This window comes from Phyllostomus discolor, chromosome 9 (assembly GCF_004126475.2).
Source record: "Phyllostomus discolor isolate MPI-MPIP mPhyDis1 chromosome 9, mPhyDis1.pri.v3, whole genome shotgun sequence".
In the NCBI taxonomy this organism is placed as follows: Eukaryota; Metazoa; Chordata; class Mammalia; order Chiroptera; family Phyllostomidae; genus Phyllostomus; species Phyllostomus discolor.
Window position 1 is genome coordinate 7808054 of NC_040911.2, and position 14440 is coordinate 7822493.

Here is a 14440-nt window from a genome sequence, read left to right on the forward strand (position 1 = left end):
TCCAGGGGCCTTTTGGCATTGCACACAAAGCCAAAGAAGAGTGTTAACTATACTAAAACTTATTTTAACAAAGTTGCCCATGCAAATCCTCCACCTTTTCATCACCAGTGATTCAACATTCATCCACTCCCTGATGCAACAGACTGACATCGAGGATCAGCCAGGTGCTGGGCCCGCTGCCAGAGCTCAGGATACTACAGTAAGGAAGACACAGTGTGTATTCCCTCCGTGGACCCCTAGTCTGGGCTGGGAGACAACCGATGAGCAGTTACAAGGCAGCACAACATGTACCATGTTGGGGGAGGCTGTCCGAACAACCAAGGTACAGGGCCCACTGAGCACCGGGGGGAGTGGAGAAACCTGGGCCCGTGAGATGAGCCAGACGTGGCCAGCTCCGGAGGGGCAGAGAGCAGCCAGGGCCACACAGGCGTCCTTTCAGGACAGAGGACAGGGCAGCCCCTCAAACGACCAATGGAGCTAGTGGTCAAAGGCAGGCAAAATACAATTAAAAAGTCAGAATGCAGGGAAAATAAGGAAAGAGATAAGCTAGGTAGTGAAATAAAAAGGAAATCAAGATTCGAACACAATCAGTTGTGGAAGAAAAAACATGAGTGTGCCCAGAGAGGCTGCCGCTCCCCCTTATGTCCCTGAGTCGGGTTTCCGTGAGCAGGAAAACACGTATTGTTGTTACCCACCTGTCAGTTTTAAGAGGCAAGAGTCATTACTGTCCATTATCACAAAGAACATTATTTTTCAAACTCCAGGTCACAAGCCATTGGGGGAAACGAAATCAATTCAGTGGACGGACACTAGCGTTCCTTAAGTGAAACACAGGACAACGTGGTGACATAGCACAGGGTAGGACACAGCAGAGCAGACGCCCAGAGTCAGACAGACCACGGGGCCCGGCCCGCAGCAGGGGCCAGTATTCTCTCATGGGCGCACGCACATATGATCAATGAGGACATTATTGAGGGTCACGATCAAAAGTACTTGATCGCCCCTGACCAAGACGTGGGTCCACATCTAATGTTGACTCTGCTCCAATCTCGGCACAGTTTTGAAATCTTGTTTAAATGTTTAAGGCTTCAGGCACACACTCTCGGACCCTGACCGCAGCAAGGCTCTTGCTCTTTGCACTAAACGCACCTGGGCCCCGGGAGGTGCCGCTGAAGAAGCAGCTTTCTGCCAAACCTTCACAGTGTTCGTCTTCCCGGTGAGCGGGTGAGGGGCTGGGAGGGAGCGGCCCGTCACACGCAGGCGCCGGGACCCCTGGGGCCTCTCCTTTCTAGCTTTACGTTGTGTACATTAGAGACCCAGACAAGAAGGATCTGGCTACAGAGGGCCCCGGAGAACCGTCCCCCGTGCATCCTTCCACGGTCAACTGCTACCTCTCCGATGGTCAGACACAGAGGAGTTGGGACTGATGACAAGTCCCTGCCAGTGACAACCAGCTTCTAGACAGTGGTTAGGTGTTTTAGCAGGATGGTGAACCAGGGAGCACCTTCGAGAAAGGAGGTCACGACTTTTTGCTTCACTTTATGCTGACCGCTCTGTTCTAGAGAGTGAAGCCTTTGTTCGCTGTGACACTGAAGTCCCACCTGCCACTTTCACCACCCAGGAGCACCCACACCTGTGAGGGGAAGAGCTAATCGCTGCGGATGGTGTTCTGCTGTGGGTGTGGCTATGCTGCCGGCCTAAGTCACGGCCGCGACACGATGAACGATTTCTAGCGTTTTCTATTTGTGAACATGTGGAGGTCACACCGGTCCTGCCTTTCTTTGCTGTCTGCTCTATAGGCCAAAGTCGATGATGGCAGTTTGTACAAAGCGTGTGTGTGTGTGTGTGTGTGTGCATGTGTGTGTGTGTGTGAAGAGACAGAGAGAGAGACAGAGAGGGAATGCTGTGAGAATGTGGCAATGTGACAGCGGCCCCAGCTATGAAGAAACGATTATTAGAATATGAGGGCAACACGCCCTCCTGGGAAAGCCACTTGTCGTTGAGGGAGCCGGTTAGGGATGGACAAGCAACCAGGGCAGGATCCCTCGGAAACCGAAACCTACCGAGGAGGTGAACCAGACTGTGAACTTGAAAGGAGGCGCTACTGCCATTCTGCCCCGTGCGGCGCCCAGTGCCCACAACTGTATGAAGGTTAAAGCACTGTGTTGTGGTCTCGAGAACGGGTCCCACCGGGAGCTCTCGAGAGCAGGGGCTGCCAAATGCTCTCTGTGAGGGTCCAGGTAACAAATGGTTTGGGGCTGTGGGCCATAGAGCCGGCTGCTGCGATTCAATGTTTCAGCTGTACCCCGAAAGCAGATGTAGCAAAACAATTAAATGAAAGGACATGGCTGTGTCCCAATAAAACTCTATTTATAAAATCAAGTGGCAGGCCAGGGTTAGACCAAGGGCTAAAGTTTGCCAACCCCTACTCTACATGACACCTACTCTACAGGCTTTGACAAACCACAGGGCTGATTCTTGACAGGTCTGTATCTGACTCTATATCTGTTGCACCAACAGCAGCTAGAACAAGACAATAGCAAAATGGCCTCTCTCTTGACCCTCATCAGCATCAATATATTATCATTATTTCTTCTATTATTATTATTTCTGTTTTGCAGATGAAAATGAAGACTTCCAGCGATTCAAATTTGTATGCAAAGGCACACACTTCTAATGGATGAGACAGATTTAATAGACAGTCATTCAATTTTATAAGAATCAGGAAATCCAGAATCTAGATTGTCATGTGGCAGCTGGCCAACTGAATTTCCCGGACAAGGAAGATGGACCGTCGGTGTTTACTAACTCTTAACCTTGAACAGAAACCTCCGAAATGGTGGTGGTGACTAATGTGGGAAGAGAGAGAAAATTTGAGGAAAAGAGGGCTTTTACCCTACGATAATGCCAGCTACAAAGAGAAGAGGGTCCTTGTACATTTTTCTTTCTTTTTCACACACGCGCACACACACTCCACCCCAGGACTCTGGAAACAGCCGGCCAAATCCAACACACAGAACAGCAGTCTGGGAGGAAGCCCCAGCGCGGGCCTAACTGGCCTGGGTAACTCGTGCCTTCTCGTCTCCCAGAACCCCCTTCCCAGACCGCCAACGGGCGCCCGGCCTGGAGGCAGGAACCGCTGCTCGTCCCCCACCCTGACTTCGACTGGGGTGGAGGGGAGGCAGGCCTGGACCCCACATAGGACTGAATGGCTGCGAGGCTCTAAAAACCTTAAACAAGAGACCGGGTGGAGCTTATTGTCACATCTGAGTGTTGTCACTGGATCCCTCTGTGGGCCTTGCAGGCGAGTCTGGGGACAAACCACTCACCAACCAGCGCTCACTTAATGCTACCCAGTCACTATAGGACACACACACACACACACACACACACACACACACACACAAATGCATTCCTAAACAGCGTGCTGCAACATCCCACACACCCACGCAGTGTGACGGCGTGAAGCTGCTATGGGACCTGGCGCGCGGCGGAGTTCATGCTTGAGGCCGAAGCAGGTAACAGCACGTGTGAGAAAACATCTCCAGTCTGCACTGGGCATCCCTTGCAGCACACGCTCCTTGCACAACACCCCTGTGTGCTGGGTTAAAACAACAAAACAGCATCCCTCTCCTTCTCAACCTCAAACATTCGTGTGCAAGTGTCTACCATTTATCTCACTGAATCTGTTACTGTGTGTTTCCACCCTGGGTGAGAACATATTAGCCATAATAATAACCTTATGGAGAGAACTGGATACTTCTTCATTTATGAAGTGATGCAGTTCTTCTCAATACCGAACAAGGATTGTTCAAGTTCTTCACAACGTGGGTCCATGGGGCAGCGTTTGCCTCTCCAACTCATCTTTCAAAGTGATGTTATTACAAGTGAATTTCTCTCAGCTAACCTGCAAATCCCAGCGCCCGCCTTTAAAAGGGCCTAATTACATACCAAATGGATGGAAGAATCCAGGATCGTCCTCATTTTATCCCTCATTTTTGCCCCTATTCACGTCTCCTCCAGGCCAAAAATTTCTCATGACTTTTCCCAGGAAAAGAACATTTGAAAACAAGTGGGAAATGAGAAGAAAAAAAACAGTGAAAAGTGAAAAGGAAGTGTGTTTCATCATTTCAGAAGAAGTTGGGAGGAAATAATGGAAATCTCTAACAATGGCCTAAAACTCCACCTTCAATTCAATGCCTTGGTTTAAACACTGTGAGCCACAAGGACATTACTAAGCCACGGTCCCTGCTCCCCTCCCCCACAGTAGGCCACGACCTAAAAGTGAATTTGAACCCTGGCTGGCGTAGCTCAGTGGATTGAGCGCGGGCTGCAAACCAAAGCATCGCAGGTTCGAATCCCAGTCAGGGCACAAGCCTGGGTTGCAGGCCATGGCCCCCAGCAACCGCACATTGATGTTTCTCTCTCTCTCTCTCTCTCTCTCTCACTCCCTCTCCCTCCCTCTCTCTCTCTCTCTCTCTCTCTCTCTCTTTCTCCCTCCCTTCCCTCTCTAGAAATAAATAAATAAAATCTTAAAAAAAATAGAAGTAAAATAAAAGTGAATTTGAAAACCAGACTACAGTGTGATGGCTGGAGATGCTCTGGAAGTGCTTCCGGGGAGGTGGAGGGTCACAGGAGGCTTTCGAGTGGGGATGATGCTCAAACCCCTCCGGTGGAAGGAAGGACACAACCCAGGGAGGTGCACTGGGCTGGAGGGAAGGCTCAGGAGCAGACCACCCCCCCAGCACCACTGCGCTCCTGGCTCGGGCCTCTCTCTGAACTGCCCGTGACCCGCATTGCCCTTGACCCCTGTCCTCACTCCTCCCAGGGGCCTTTAAGACCACAGGACTGGTGTCCACAGAGTGTCACTTGCAGAGCTTTTGCAGCTTTACTGCTGCTCTGGTCAGCGCAACCTGAGGCAACACGACCGGGCTCAGAAGCCTCACCTGATCGGTTCTCAAAGAATAAAAGAGGAACCCTGGGTTTGTGCCGCCGCCAACCCAACCCCGTCTTCTCCGCATGTTGAACGGGAAGACAACAGCACACCTTCCTGGGGTGAAACTCGGTTTTTCATGCTGCCCCATGCCCGTCTCTAAAGCACTTTTCAGACAAACAGGAGACTTGATACCTTTTTATGAGAAAATCATCCTGAATAATCTTACTTAATCCCTACCGAGGAATCACTGTGATTTTATCAGTATGACTATAACCTTCTCTAATCCTATGTTAGCGTGGGAAATCCTGCCACAGGCTTTGAATCAAAAAATTCCAGATAAAACTGTGATTAAAGGCAAGGATTCTTGTTGCTACCATTTCTTTTTTTTTCCCATTGTTGTTGAAGTACAGTTTCCTGCCTCTTACTCCCATCCCAGCCCACCCCCAGCCCTCCCCACTCTAACCACCACAGGCGTTAGGTCCTCACAAATATACGTGGTCCGCCTCCCTCTCCTCTGTGTCCCACCCTGTAACAGGGCCCCGTGAGAAGCCCACTCTCGTGGCCATGGTTACTGAGCACAAGAACACGAGCAGAGACACCCAGGCTGCGAATTACCGTGGAAGAAGACAACAGTGGCACAGAGGTAGTCCAATGCTCAGCTGTGCCCAGCTTTGCCTTTTTTTTTTTTTTTTGAGAACCTTTGATTCTGAACAAGTTTATCAAGTACTCACAAGTGCCTAATATTACTGAGAAAAAAAAAACAACTACAAACTCAGACCTCTCACCATTGCTGCTAACGTTGCCAGATGGCATTGATAATAATGAAAATAGAATCAATGGGGAGCGTCTCACAGCTGGCACGCTTTTAGGGGGATTATGACCATCATTCCATTGTGGTCTGTAGTTTGGTTTTTGACCCAGGGGTTGACATATAACTTGTCACCAGGGTTTTAGGTCATTTGCTAATTAAAAAAAACAAACAAACAGAAAAGACTAGCTTGTAAATACCCATTCACTTCATTCATCCATGTGTGTTTATTCAGCCTTGCTGTGACTCCCAACAATGGAAATCTCAGACATAAGCATTACACGTATTCAGTGTGCAATTATCTCTCGTCAGCATCAGGGTTTGTTCAGTCTTGGCAGGCGTATCTCACCTAAGGTAAAGAACAATGATGGGGTCCCGTGTCCTATGTGTCGGCCGATGTGACAGATGCCGCCACCCACTGTCTCTCTGACCTCGAGGATCACTCTACAGCCAGCGTGTAGAGAACAGAGATGGGACAGGGGAGCTTGTGATGCCTTCAAAAAAGTGCAGGAGGCTGTGGCTTTACCAAGCAAGGGGTATCTGACAGCCAAGAGCCTGCTTCTCCCCACCCAGGAGCCAGGAGGAGGAAAGGGGTGCAGAGACCGGCAGTGAGGCAGGGGTGGCAGCCATGCCGTTAGGGGCAACGCCGTTACTGAGGGCAGCTGGATGCTCCCACAGACAGCTCCAGGGGCTGCTCGGCAACCTCAGCGAGCCTGAGAACACTTAGAAGCCTGGAAGATGGAAGAGTAACCCAGCGTGTGTACGAATGCCACTTACCTCCTCCCACGGCACTTCGGAGGCCTTCTCTGCTGACTCCAGGTGCTCTGCCTCCTCCCTCCTAAGACGCCTCACCCCTCCCAGCGCACCCCTGCCAAGGTTCAGGAAAGATGTCCCAGACGTCCCATTGGCTCAACCCCAAGGGAGAGGTTGGCGGCAGCTGCAGCCGCAGCAGTGACAGCAGTGCATGGGAAGTCCCGCCCCTCTCCCAGATGGCACTCAGAGGCAAATCAGGGAAGAGGCATCAGGTGGCTTCTGTGTCCAGCTACGGAAGGCTGGTGCCGTCTCCCCGCTCAGCTGAAAGCAGACAGCAGTGCTGTGGTGGGTGTTAGTCACCCTACCACCAATTCACGAGGAAGCAAACCCAACAGCCCACAGAAGCAAAACATTCAAAAGACTCTCCTTTCACACTCCCATCTACACTGTGTGTATCGGGACATAGGGGGCAATGAGAGGCTAACAGTCAGGAATCAGAGCCAGCAGAACAGAATGCTGGGAAAGGTAACCCGGAGGGTGAGCCACGGCCGAGAGAGGCCAAGCGACAGGTAGACAAGTCAACTGGCCCTGTCCTCCATCCAGAACAGAGGTCCATGCCTGGGTTTTATCCCCTCCCAGGCTGCCATTAGGGTTCAAAGAGTGCCCCTAAAAGATGAAGTGACTCAAGTCCCAGATCCCACAACAAGCTGGCGGCATAAGGAGGGTTTTGTCAGTAACACATGGCAGTATGCAACTGGGAGGAAGGCCAACAGGCCAGGCACACAGCTGAGACCACATCCCCTGGACCACACATCAGGATGTGTCTTCCGGGAAATGCATTTTGCTGGCAAAACACAGAAGGTGTGGTGCAGGGGGAAACTCCAGCCTCTCGCCTTGTCACCCGGGTGACCCGGGGCAAGCTGTTCAGCCTCTCTATGACTTGCTTTCCTCGCTTGAAACATGGAGAGATTTTAGTGCATTTATGGTTGAGAGGGTCACGGGTAATATGTGGAAAGCACTCAGCATACACGGTTGACCTGAGAACATTGAAAGGATTGGGGCACTGACCCCATGTAGTCAAAAAATCCTCATACAACTTTTGACAAACCCAAAACGTAACTACTAATAGTTCAACTTGCGAAGATCCGTCGATCCATCAATCACATGAGCAGTGACCTTGAGGGTGGCAGGGATGGTGACCCTACACCCCACCCCTGGACACGAAAAAGAGGGCGGAAATGGAGGGACGCAGCAAGACCAACCGAGAGTGGCTCTCTGCGATGCTCCTCTGTTGCTGCGGACCGGTGGTGGAGTGAAATGTAGAAATTCGTTTGGGCGTCAGAGCAGAAAGCCCCTGAAGGCAGATTTCCTGAGTTGATGAAACATCTCTTTAGGGTTCCCTGACACAATGCTCTTGAAAACCAAAGGTACCAGAAGTTATTCCAAGATACATACACCATTGCCAACATTGCAGAAGAGTGAATTTCCCAAAGAGGCTTTGCTATACATTGATGAATAAAACAGTCAATCTAGTCCAAAATGGATTTGATGCCTGGCCACCTAGTTTCCCGAACCAGCTCAAGGATTTGGAAAACAACCAACACCACAAGACAAATGCACAAAAAAAAAAAAAATCAAAACACAGGCGTGACAGCACAGAAGTGACTTCTCCCCACCAGCTCCGACCAGGACTCCAAACCTCATCTCCAGCCCTGACATTTGTACTGCTAACTTAGCAAATGTCGGTATTGATGATGTTTATAAGGGGATCCAAAAATCGAAGTACAGGCAAGACCTCCTCATAGAAGACTGAGCAATATAAGTGAGAGGAATAAAAGAAAACTTAAATGGCAAGACGTATCATGCCTATGCATTAAAATATGCCAATTACCCCAAAATCTTTTCCACAGATCTTTTTGTTATCCCCAACAAAATCCAGCAAGTTTTTATATGTACTTATTTGTAAATGGACAAGATGGTTCTAAACTTTATATGAAAGTGAAGAGGAAAACCTTGAAGTATAAAATAAAGCCGCAGCCTCACATTAGCAGATGCCGAACTCTAAAGCTGCATAATGAACAGAATGAGAAGAAGGCAAGGATCGACAAATAGGCCAATAAAACAGAAGAGAAAAGCCAAGAACAGATCAAACAGTTTGACCTTGACTTAAAACAAAGGCACCATTATGTGGGGGAAGAGGAGGGAAGGTATCTTTTTAATAAGTGGCTCTGGACCAACTGGATATCCATACTTTTCTTTCAAAATGAAGTTTAAACTATAACTCACAGCATTTATATAAACAAATCCCCAATGGATTGCAGGTCTTACGGAAAACAAACACTGAAATTTCTAGAAGATAACAAAGGAGAATATCTCTGTTCACTTGGCATAGACAAAAATTTCCTGACCAGATCACAAAAAAACATGAGTTAAAAGAAAAAGATGGATAGATTGACCTCATTTAAAATGAAGAACCTCTCGTCATCAAAGAGACACCTTCAAGAAAGTGGAAAGACGGTCCACAGACTGGTAGAACGTATTGCAATAAATATTTGACAAAGATCTGCCGTCTGAATAGATAAAGGAGTTCTACAACTCAGTAGCTAAAGGAAAGACAACCCAGTGGAAGCATGTGCAAAGGACCCGGACAGGAACCTGTCCTGTGCTGCTGGTGAAGCAGACATGCAAAGCCCACTGTGGAGTGACACCCTTTGGCTGTGTCCACTAACGCTGACCCCAGTCTGTGCCGAGGGCATTCCACGCCTCTATAGACACAATCAACAGAAACGTGCACCACGCTGACCACAGACTCTGCTCCTCTCGTGGCTCGCACCCTGCCTGTTCAGTGCCACATCTTGTCGATTCAAAGACCCTACTCTCTTTCAAATTCAGGTGCATGCAAGTTAAAGGTCGACTCTCAAGGCTGTGGTCTAGAAAATCCCTCGAAACACCTCAGCAATGTGTTTGTCGCACAAGTGTAGACTTCTCTCTTGAAGGTGGGTGAACAGCAAGTCCAGAGGGTCAGTGTGAGGAGCCAAGGGGGGAAGTTACCCCTCGACTATTACCTCAAACTATCAGCTGATGCATTTAAAAGTTTAAAAGTAAACTAACTGGAAAAATATGCAATAAGAATTATTTGAACAAACCCTGCTGTGTCCTGTATATGAATACTGTGTGACTTTTAAGATTTTGTAGAGAATGGTTATGCACACAGAAATATGTCCATAATATATTAAATACAAAAATCAAGCTTAACATGGTATATTCAATATGATCTTTTCTAAAATAGAAATTTAAATGTATATATAAATGTATACATAGGAAAATTCTGGAAGGCTGTTGGCATAATTTTAACAAAGTAATATTTAAGGGAAAATTAGTAATGAGTTTTTTCTTTATGATTTATACTTTATGATTTGTAATGATTATACCATTGGGTAAATTTTTGTAAATACCAAGTCTTTTTATGCTTTCAACAGATTTGACAGGGTAGGTCCTATTCCATTAACTATTGTTGATATTTGTTTTCTATTTATTTTTAGAATATAGCTGCTCACTTTAAAACATGTGATGAGCCCTGGCTGGCGTAGCTCAGTGGATTGAGCATGAGCTGCGAACCAAAGTGTTGCAGGTTCGATTCCCAGTCAGGGCACATGCCTGGGTTGCAGACCATGACCCCCAGCAACCACACATTGATGTTTCTCTCTCTCTCTCTCTCTCTCTCTTTCTCCCTCTCTTCCCTCTCTAAAAATAAATAAATAAAATCTTTTAGAAAATTAAAAAAAATTTCTAATTTTTTTTTAGAAATCTCATCACATGTGATGAGATATCCAGTCGAGAGATACAATGACATGTCAGTAAAAAAAAATATTTATCTGAAAACAGTCAACAGGTGGTAGATGCACAATATGTGCTGAAGTTTGTGGATGGAAGTTTGAGGAGGTACAGGATTTGCATAATCTTAAAAATCTCCTTATGTGTATTTATTTGCTACAAAGGGATTAAAAAGCAACCCGACCGTGCGTGGAGAAACCTGGCAATCCCTAAATTATCCAAGTGACTGAGGCAGATATCGCTGACGTGGTGAACTGAGGACACGTCACCCTTCTGGTTTTCTTGCCCAAAGGGCATCGCCCCCTCCAACTGGAATGCATCACCCAGAGCCAGAGCAGTGGGCGTTCCGTAACTAATGGGTCAGCCTCCTCATAGCTGTCAAGGTCATGGAAGACTAGGAAAGACCAAGGGACTTTTATAGACCAAGTAGAAATAATAACTAAATGCAACATGAACCCCTGGGTCTGGTCCCAGAACAGAAAGAGGATATTAATGGGGAAAAATGAGTAGAAATTCAAAACAACAGTCTGTAGTTTCATTAGTATGACTTTGCCGATGTTCATTTTTTATTCTTGATATCTGTATTGTGTTTATGTAAGATGTTAGCGTTACTGGAAATGGGGTGAGAGATAGAAAGGAAATTTTTACTATGTACATTTCCTGTAAGACCAAAATTTGTTCAAAATATAGGGAATTTTCCAAAGTAGATGGTTAGAACATGAAAGAAAGAAAAGCAATTATTGAATATTTTTGAGTTCCTGCTATTGGCCAGATACTGTTCTAGACGTAGTCATGAATGAAGAAAATTCCCCACTATCTGGTTTACACTCCTTTGGTGAATATTGCATGTATACATTGAATAAATAAAAAAGACCAAATTGAGCTGTTAAATACAAAGTAAAAGTACTTTAACAAGCATAAATATAATAGATATTTATAATGCCTGATTGAAATAGCCCATGAGCTACGATATTTTGCCGTGTGTAATGCAAATGTTTTGCTCAATCTTTTGAGGGAAAAATAAGGGTGTGCACCATACAAGGGTAGTACCTGAAATACCGTGTATCTGTTCTTGTGTTTTGTAATTACTTGTTACATAACATTTCTTGTACCACAATATGTTAAAAAATAAATGCTGAAATTCCTTTATAATGCAAAAACAAGTATCTAAATATAAATAAATTAAAATTGAATTAAAGATTAAAAGATTTTTTCCTGAAAGTTTGTGCCAAAGATGTGAGTGCGCATTACACAAGGCAAAAATACAGATTTTACCAGTAAGATTCCAGATGAGATTTACTAATTACATACCACACCACACGCTCCGTTGCCCCTGCCAGCAAGTCTGCCATCTAGTGATAGGATGGGGAACTGCAGCAATATATTAGGCTCTAAACTAGCGTTGAGTTAGCTCAAAATGTTGGAGGACCATAGGATTTTTGCAAGGAGCTGTGGCAGAAGCAGGGTTGGAACCCAGGTCTCTAAATTGCCACTCTAATCTGCCCTCCGAGGGCAGATGTACAAATGTACAAAGTAGCATTATAGCAACACCGCAGAGGATTACATATGGCTTCCAAAGCCAAACAGGCTGGGCTCAAATCTTGTCTGGCTCTGCAGGTAACAGTGTGGCCTTAGGGAAGGTACTGACATTCTCTAAGTCTCAGTCGCAGTGACCAGGTGGCATCACATACAGCCGTGGAGATCAAACTGGTAAAATACTTAACATGGTTTGTGGCATGTGGTAATACCTCAAACACTGGTAGTTCTCATTGCTAACCCGGTCACAGTCTCCCACAGCACAGATTATTTAACATGCATTTCTTGTTATCATCTCACCCACTAGGGGGAGCTCAAGACACACTGATCAACACAGAGGTGGTAACATCAGTGAAAAACCTGAATAAGATTTAACTGAATAACTGGCCAAATTGGTTACCTTATTCAATGCAATGAAGCTTTGGTTTAGGGATGCCAAAAACTCTTTTTTTAAATATTTATTTATTTATTATTTAGAGAGGGAAGGGAGGGAGAAAGAGAGAGAGAGAAACATCAATGTGCGGTTGCTGGGGGTCATGGCCTGCAACCCAGGCATGTACCCTGACTGGGAATCGAACCTGCGACACTTTGGTTCGCAGCCCACGCTCAATCCACTGAGCTATGCCAGCCAGGGCTGAGATGCCAAAAACTCTTGACCATCCCTAACCATTGTACTTGATTTGATGGTGTCCAAACAAACCAGCAAACACTGAACAGCTCAGCTCCTTATTATCAACACCTTGTGTTCAGTTAGACACGGTGGAATTCCCCTTGCTCTTGTGACCATCGAGGCAATGGGTCAGCTGACCACAGTGGTCATTGACTCTCCTAAACTATAGCTTAGGTGTCCTGGGAACCTAGCTCCATACAAGGTGTATCATAAGCCATCAGATGTATGTGGGAGTATATGGATTCTTTCATCTCCTTCATCAGAAAAGATTATGTATGTAGAAATAAAACATTTTTCCCACAGCACAGCCTGAGACCATCTTAATTTAATTACATAACAATCCTATTAGAATAGTCAGCGGAGGACTTCTGGCCAAGACGGAGGTGTAGGTAGATACACAGTGCCTCCTTGCACAACCAAAAGAAGGACAACGACAAAAACAATGACAAATTTAAAAATAAAAACTGCCAGAAAATCAAACTGTATGGAGCCCAACAACCAAGGAGTTAAAGAAGAAACATTCATCCATACTAGTAGCGGGGCGGGGATGGGCAGCCGGGGTGGGGAAAGCTCATGGCAAAGTGGTAGCTGGAGAACCAGGATGGGTGGCAGCTGGTGCAGTGGGCAGCCCCACATTTGCATGTGAATGAACCGGGAGGAACAGCTGGGGAGTGAGACACACCACACAACCCAGAGCTCCAACTAGGAGAAATAAAGCCTCAAAGCCTCTGACTGAAAACACCTGTGGGGGTTGGGCAGCAGCGGGAGAATCTCCCAGCCTCACAGGAGAGAGTTCATTGTAGAGACCCACAGGGTCCTAGAAGGTACACAAACCCACCCACCTGGGAAGCAGTACCCAAGGGGCCCAATTTGCTTGTGGGTAACAGGGGAAGTGACTGAAAACTGGCAGAGAGCAGAGCAAGCAGCATTGTTCCCTCTGGGACCCCCCACTTCACAGACAGCGCCACAAGGCAGTGATGTGGGTTGCCCCACCCTGGAGAACACCTAAGGCTCCGCCCCTTACTACTAACAGGTTCATCGAGACAAAAAAAAAAATGGCCCAAGTGAAAGAACAGATCAAAGCTCGGAAAAAGTACAACTAAGTGATGAAGAGATAGCCAACCTATCAGGTGCACAGTTCAAAACACTGGTACTCAGGACACTCACAGAATTGGTTGAGTATGGTCACAAAATAGAGGAAAAAGTGAAGGCTTTGAAAGTGAAGTAAAGGAAAATGTACAGGGAACCAAGAATGATGGAAAGGAAACCGGGACTCAAATAAATGGTTTAGACCAGAAGGAAGAAAGAAACATTTAACCAGAACAGAATGAAGAAACAAGAATTCAAAAAAAATAAGGAGAGGCTTAGGAACTGCCTGTACAACTTTAAATGTTTCAACATCCGAATCATAGGGGTGCAAGAAGGAGAAGAGGAAGAACAAGAAATTGAAGACTTATTTGAAAAAATAATGAAAGAGAACTTCCCCAATCTGGTAAAGGAAATAGACTTCCAGGAAGTCCAGGAAGCTCAGAGAGTCCCAAAGAAGTTGGACCCAAGGAAGCACACACCGAGGCACATCAGAATTACATTACCCAAGAATAAAGATAAGGAGAGAATATTAAAAGCAGCAAGGGAAAAGCAGAGAGTTACCTACAAAGAAATTCCCATAAGACTATCAGCTGATTTCTTAAAAAGAAACCTTGCAAGCAAGAAGTGGCTAGAAAGAAGTATTCCAAGTCATGAAAGTCAAGGACCTACATCCAAGATGACTCTATCCAGCAAAGCTATCATTTAGCATGGAAGGGCAGATAAAGTGCTTCCCAGATAAAGTCAAGTTAAAGGAGTTCATCATCATCCAACCCTTATTATATGAAATGTTAAAGGGACTTATCTAAGAAAAAGA

The 14440-nt window shown here is 46.3% G+C and overlaps 2 protein-coding genes across 2 annotated transcripts in view; both read right to left on the reverse strand.

The window, feature by feature from the left end:
• Nucleotides 1-6698, reverse strand: part of SERPINB7 (serpin family B member 7) — a 44854-nt gene extending 38156 nt beyond the window's left edge. The window contains exon 1 of the mRNA XM_028524950.2: nucleotides 6522-6698. The gene's annotated coding sequence lies outside the window, so the exon portion shown is untranslated. The remainder of the gene's footprint in view (nucleotides 1-6521) is intronic.
• Nucleotides 1-14440, reverse strand: part of LOC114506937 (serpin B8) — a 207608-nt gene that overhangs the window by 125728 nt on the left and 67440 nt on the right. The gene's annotated exons all lie outside the window — the stretch shown is intronic.